Below are 7,619 nucleotides of genomic sequence, written 5' to 3' on the forward strand. Positions count from 1 at the left end.
GGAAATACCCGAAAGTTAAGTTAGGACCGAAGGGTTGGGTCTTCCTCCTTCCCCACAGATTTTGAGTCAGGTAGGTTCACCAGACTATTATTGTTAAATGAAATTAAAATTATATTGCAAGAGAGCGCAAATCGGCCGATTAAGGACACTATAGTAGTTAGATATTTCTATTATGAAAATTGCAAAGCGCGAACCGGTCGATTTCAGGTAAGGGCGCAAAACTGTCGAGCGCAAACCGGCCGTATTCGAAGATTAGAGGAAACAAAATACAGCCTTACATTATGATTCCAGTAAAGATGTCTAATTATTTTTAAACCTCGGTTGATAATTCCTGCTTCTTTTAGTATTTGCATCATCTGGGTAGTTTTTCTCTAAGCAGTTTTATGTTCTCAACCATTTATGTTTCTCCCAATCCCAGATATTCCGTCTTCGATCTGCTAACCTTAAGTTCTGTCTCCTCGATATCCCTTCTCCAACCGTCCAATTTATCCTCCAACATTTCTTTGCTCTCTTCTATTAATACGGTATCGTCAGTAAAGAGCATTAACCAAGCAGCCCCTTCCTTACCTTCTCTTTCAGTAAACCCATAATATGGTAAACAGGTAGAGACTCGTTGAAGAGCCATAATGCAAACCAACTGTCCTAGAAAACTTTGTATGTACTTCTGAGGAACCCATTTCTCTCTCATGCATCTCCATAGCTCTCGTCTAGGAATTGTGTCATTCGCCTTCTCAAGATCTATAAATAACACATGTAGCTCTCCTTCCTTCTCTCTGTATTCATATATGTTTATATGTACATATTTGTTATAGCAATATCTGTTATAGCATATATGCAGGGAGATCAACTTCTGTGACAAAGTTCAATATATCTGTTATTATACAATATATGAAAAAAATTGTTAATAAAAGTTGTAGACACCTTTAATGTACACATTTTAAAATTAGTGAGAGATATACAGGGTCCTCCATAACACGGTGCCAAACCAAAGTTATGTTTGTTTAAATGGAACACCCTGTATTTTATTCAAAATCTGGTTTCTCTACATTTTTCTGATTCTAGAGATATAACACTTGTCTAGGGTTATACTGAGTGTTTCAAAGTTACGAGCACTTTTATTAAAAAATCATACTGATTTGATCGCCCTGTATGTTTCTAACAGTGTAATATAAACTTATTTTTTTAATGCTTTTGACTGTCAATATTAAAGTAGTTTTGCAACAATGTACAATTTTTTTATGACTACACAAATTGTATACAGGGTAAGTCAAGATGTAAATACAAGATTTTCTTCATAATTTTAAATGGAACACCCTCTATTTTATATTATTATCGAAAAGTTCTATCACTATACTTACATATCTTTTAAATATTCCCTATACCTAAAGTTATTAGTTTTCGAGATATTTTAGTTTTATTGTTGATAACATCATGTATTACTTAGTTATTAATAACAATACTTTAATTTATTAAAATTTATTAAAAAAACTAAATTAAATAAAAAACTGTTCAACGTACTTCTTATGTTATAAAAGGTGTTCAAAATGACCTCTACACAAGCCTGGAGACGAGTTTCGAAAGACCTACTGATGTTTGTAAGCATTTGTTGTGTGACATTTTGAAAGTCGTTTTGAATCCTTATTTTCATATCGTCAACTATTGTTGGAGGTGTCCAACTACGTCTTTAATATAACCCCAGAAAAATAAGTCGATTTCGTTTAATTCTGGTGATCTGGGTGGCCAGTGAACTGGCTCATCTCTTCCATCCATCTTTCAGGAAATAGTTAATCGAGTTCACCGTTGACAAGTGCGTTGTGGTGAGCAAGGGCTCCGTCGTGAAGGTACCACATAATATGTTGGCGGATGTTTAATGGTACATTTTCAAGTAGAATAGGTAAATGATTCACTAGAAAATTTAAATACCTAAACCTCACCTTTTACCGATTCCTCAAAGACAAAAGGACCTATAACGTAATTGCCTATGATTCCACCCCAAACATTTAAGGACCATATCGTTTGACTATGTGTCTGAGCACACTACGGATTGTTTGTGGAATAATAATGAAAATTGTGTCTGTTTATACTACCATTTTTGTGGAATGTTGCCTCGTCTCAAAAAAAAAGAACAAACTCAAAAAAATCTCTCTGTATAACTATTTGTTGTTGTGACCATTGACAAAATTGTACTCTTCGTTCGAAATCATCCCCAACAAGTTCCTGATGTAATTGTATATGATATGGGTGCATCTTGTTTTTCTTGTGTATGTTTTGGATAGATCCATAACTTATATCTTGCTCTCTTGTAATATTTTTAATACTTGTATTAGGATTTTCTGTAACAGGCAGTAAAACATTTAATTCATTTTCATCCGTAATAATGATTTTTGTTTTTTCCTTTGCTTCATAAACAAAACCAGTACGATTAAACCTGTATAATAAGTTGTCAAATGCTCTCTTATTTGGTTGTTGACGCTATGGACACCGTTCCTTATAAATTCTTGTGGCAACTAATGAGTTTTTGAAACACTCTCCTAAAATCCATATCATGTGTCATTTCTTCACGACTAAAATTCATTGTTAGGTGACAATTATAACAATATGGCAAACAATTATAATCAATAACAAAAATAAAAACGTACAGATAATTAAAATCTTACATTTGACAGTTCTTGTGTCAATTATTTATTTTCAAAGCCACCTTAAACAAGAACTTGCAGCAATTTATAGTTCCCATTTCTTCGCGGAAAATTAATATCATTTCGGTAGTAAATATAAAATTGTCGTTATTGTATAGAATTTACCATAAACTTGGAGAAAAAAATGAAATGCAGTCTAATTTTAATTATAATTAACAAACTCATTGGAGGTTTCAAATATTAAGGGAAATTAATTTACTGTAATAAACGTATCTATGAGTTATCAACAATCAAACTAAAATATCTTGAAAACTAATAATTTTAGGTATAGGGAATATTTAAAAGATATGCAAGTATAATGAAAGAACTTTTCGATGGTAATATAAAATACAGGGTGTTCCATTTAAAAATATGAAGAAAATCTTTTATTTGCATTTTGACTTACCCTGTATACAATTTGTGTAGTGGTAAAAAAATTGTACGTTGTTGCAAAACTAATTTAATATTGACAGTTAACAGTAGTAAAAAAATAAGTTTATATTATACTGTTACAATCATACAGGGCGATCAAATCAGTACGATTTTTTGATAAAAGTGCTCATCACTTTGAAACACTCAGTATAACCCCAGGCAAGTGTTATATCTTTTTAATCAGAAAAATGTAGAGAAACCCAATTTTAAATAAAATACAGGGTGTTCCATTTAAAAAAACATAACTTTGGTTTGGCACCGTGTTATGGAGGACCCTGTATATTTCTCACTAATTTAAAATGTGTACATTAAAGGTGTCTATAACTTTTATTAAAAACTTTTTTTCATATATTTTATAATAACAGATATATTGGACTTTGTCACAGAAGTTGATCACCCTGTGTACATATTTTTGACGTACTTTTCTTAATTCTTATATTTTCCGAAAGGTTAATTTGACTTTTTACTTCTCTACCCGAAGAAAGGCAAAAAAAGGAATGGCACCGTAAAGCGATCAAATAAAGCTAAACAACCACTTTAGGTAAAACTCCTCCGTCCCACCAAAAACAAATATCTGTTGGAATTTAACATTAACCGTTTGCTTTACGTCAATTAAAAAGGTTTAAAGTGAAAAGCAAATCATTAAAAAGGCTCAAATATCTGAGCCAAAGGCATCGACCCTCTGTTTTCTCTGTTTTTAATGGTAAGGGAATTTTCGAATCGTGACTTACTCTCTTGTTCCGGTCATGTCCCGGCAGATACTGAAATTCCATGAAATATACGTTGCACGGAAGGAATAGCAAGTTTTTACCATGGGTGAGGTTCGAACATTTCACTAGGGAATTTTCTTCGATAATATTTGCAAATATAAGAAGTCAGTATTTCTCGAAGTTTCTTCCAGTTCTTACTGAGAATACCTTATAAAATATACCTAAAGTAATTTTTTTACTATCTTGTACTTCTGATTAAACTTATACTCAGAATATCATTTTTATTAACAAAAAAATTATTTAGATTATTTTATTCATACCGACCAATAGAAAGCCACAGAAATAAAAATTACAGCTAAAATTACACTCACCTATTTGTCTACTCGACAATTATGGCTTTATTACAGCAATTATTTTTTAATGATTTTAACTTCCAATCGTATAGTAAGATATTTGATCACGTGTTTAATTCTGTCCAATCAGATTAAAATTATACTGAAAATTATCTACTGTAGAAAATTACCGACAGAATTTTTTTATGTAGATTGTTTCTGTTTAATGGCAACCAGTTCCTAGTTTTGACAACTGTCACATTTAAGAAAATATCCATAATATACGTATTAAAATAGTATATTAAGTATGGAGAACGGTAAGGGTTTATACCAATCGAAGACAATTGTTTGGAGGAGGAGCGGAGCGACGACTCCAATTATTGTCTGAGATCGGTTACCCTTAACGTTTGACATGCTTATAATGTTTTTTGCACGATTGATACCATTATAAATTATGAAATTAAACATTTTCGTCATATTGACTAGTTTCATTCATTTTATCAAGATAGATACTTTGGTTGTTAGGTAGTAACTAGGGTGCATAACAACAATGGAGAATTGAGTTTTTATTTAGTTGTTAATAATTTTAAGTACAATTTTGATTATTATAAATTAAAATATGAGCGAAACTGAATTTGAAGAAATTGAACGGGCTTGGGAAGAAGGGTGTTCCGCAATTATTCCCGAAAAATCCAAAATCCGTTATCAAAATACCTACCAAAGTTTTAAAAAATGGTGCGAAGGCAATAATTTAAGAATCGAAGAAAAGACTCTATTGGCATATTTCGTTCAAAGACATATGTAGTTGAAAGCTCCTGGAAGCCTCTGGGCAGAGTATTCAATGATTAAATCCACCGTTTTTCTTTATGATGGCATTGATATTTCCAAGTTTTCAACTTTGATCGCGTATTTGAAGAGAAAAAGTGTTGGATACTACTAATGTATGCGATTCTGCAGGAGTTTCTGTTAGAAGTGAAACCACAGCCCAAACAAGTGGGATTTCATTAAATAATTTAACAAATTGTACAATAAGTTTCAATATTAATAAATAATTCGTTAGTTTTCTTCATTCTTCCAAAAAATAAATTAAAATTAAGAGATTTTTTAACTCGACGGTAAGTGAATTACTTACCGTCGAGTTGGATTATTTACCGTCGAGTTGCTAGTAAATGTCACCTACTGACCTAAAATCTGTAACGGTAAACAGTCAAAAATGATCAATCGTGCAAAAAATAATCTTACGAATATCACACGACAGTAAGAATAAATAAGAAAATAATGCTTTATTTTTACTCAAATTTGTTGTCATTGGGCAATAGTCACTCGAGCCCTGCGGGCTCTCGTGTCTATTGCCAGACAACAAATTTTCGAAAAACTGTCGCATTATTTTCAATTTATTCTCATTCTCTTGTAATATTATACCCGATAATTGCATAGTAGAAATCGAAAATGCACTGTCATGTTTTAATTGTTGAATTTGACAACCACATACTAAAAGCAGCTTTGTTTATTATGTCAGTTTGGCATTTCATATATTTGCAAACATTTTTCTATGAAAATGTCTCGTTTTGGCACTAAATCTGTAGAGTCAATTATTAAAGAAGGTAAGAAGCAAAACTAAGCTATTATTTCTTCATTTGATAGTTTAACTTTCTTTGTGTAATTTTCTCTCTAAATTACACTCGTGCATCAAAATAATCAGATAATTTAGCTTTCAAGTGTATTGCCTTTTAAAAACTACTTTCGTTCATTTTCGCATTTTGGTGAAAGAGACCTCCTCCTTCGGAGTCGGGTTCTTTCGCCAAAATATTAAAATGAACTCTAGTAGTTTTTAGGCAATACGCTTTAAAGCACAATTAGGGGAGAATGGGGGAATGGGAACCACTTAACTATATTCTTTAATAAAAAATAAATTTTAGGGTATATAAAAAATCGGTCCAGGCTAAGAGCTACTTTAAAATGTCAATTATCTCTCGCTATTATTATTGCATAAATTTATTCAGTTATGTTAAAGTTATTATGAAATTACTAAATATAGTGAATGGCTCCAATTGCCCCAATAGGTCGGGTAATAAGAACCACAATTTATTTTAAGTTTTATCTGTATTAAATTTTTAATTTTCATAACAAAAATAGTAATACATTGTTTTTAACTCATTTTGTTTAAACAAAAGTCACAGAGATAATCTTTAGCTGTGTCAACCCCCGAACAATCTGCATGTACCCATCGACCACAAGCTGTACAGCGATACCACAGTTCTGCCACTTTTCCGAGAATCATAGCAGATCAAACATAAATCTGTTTCATCTTCATTATCCGAGTTATCATCACAAAGGTCTTTATCACTGACATTTTCTTCATCCGATGAGTCCCATCTGATGAGTCTTCATAATGGTTCCCATTACCCGTTTTGTTTAGAAAATTTTAACCTATGAAAAAAATTACCAAAACCGGGTGATTAAAAAAACAGATCACATGCAATTATTCTTTAGGTAGTTAAGTTTAGTTTGCATAAAATAGTTTTTAAGAAAAACATGTTGGGACTAACTTACCGTGAATTTTGTAAACCACGTGTATTATAACGATTACTGCAAAAAGTCTACTATGCTCACACAACATTCAAACAACACTGAATAAACATCTGCAACGATGTCGCTGCATCTCTGCATTGTCGGTAACGTGTCGCCAGTGTCAGCAAGTATTTAAAAGCGCGTAATTTAAATAAAACTGGGTGGCTCTCATTACCCGATGGCTCCCATTCCCCCATTCTCCCCTATCGATAATTTTGATGTCACTGCTGGTCGTATTATGGTTTTGTACATTTGGATTTTGGCACGTCTTGAGAGTAGCTTTGACACATTTGATGATGAACGGCAAAGAAAGATTTACTGTGTAATGTACTAATTCCAAATTGTAAGTGAATAAGGGATTGTCCTTATTACGCGACGATGAGTTGGCCAAATACCCAAGTATAGAATATAATAGAATAGAATAGAATAGAAATATGCTTTATTGCCACTGAAAATTATACAAATTTTATGGACAAAGCTTAATTAAAGTCAGAAAAAATAAATAAATAATATCTAACAATAACAATAACAAATACAATTTTCTGAAATTTGATAAATCGTCAATATAAAAAAAATATACATAAATACAGAATATAAGTTAATAAAGTAAAGAAAAAAAAATCAAAATCGATATATTGCAACAATTTATAGAAATTGCAAAGTGAACATACAACAAAGTAAACTATTTATAGACATAGGAACTAATAAGTTTAAGCTGCTGCATGTGACACCCAATTACAGATAAGTTTGGTTACTTGTACATTACTGTAATTTCTTAGTTAGTCATTAAGAAACTCTTCTACTGAATAATATGGTCTTTTAGATAGATGAGCTTTTGTCATTTTACGGAACTTGGGGAAAGATGTTGCAGATTTGAGTTGTAAAGGAAGATGGTTGTA

This window comes from Diabrotica virgifera, chromosome 7, assembly GCF_917563875.1.
Source record: "Diabrotica virgifera virgifera chromosome 7, PGI_DIABVI_V3a".
NCBI lineage: Eukaryota > Metazoa > Arthropoda > Insecta > Coleoptera > Chrysomelidae > Diabrotica > Diabrotica virgifera.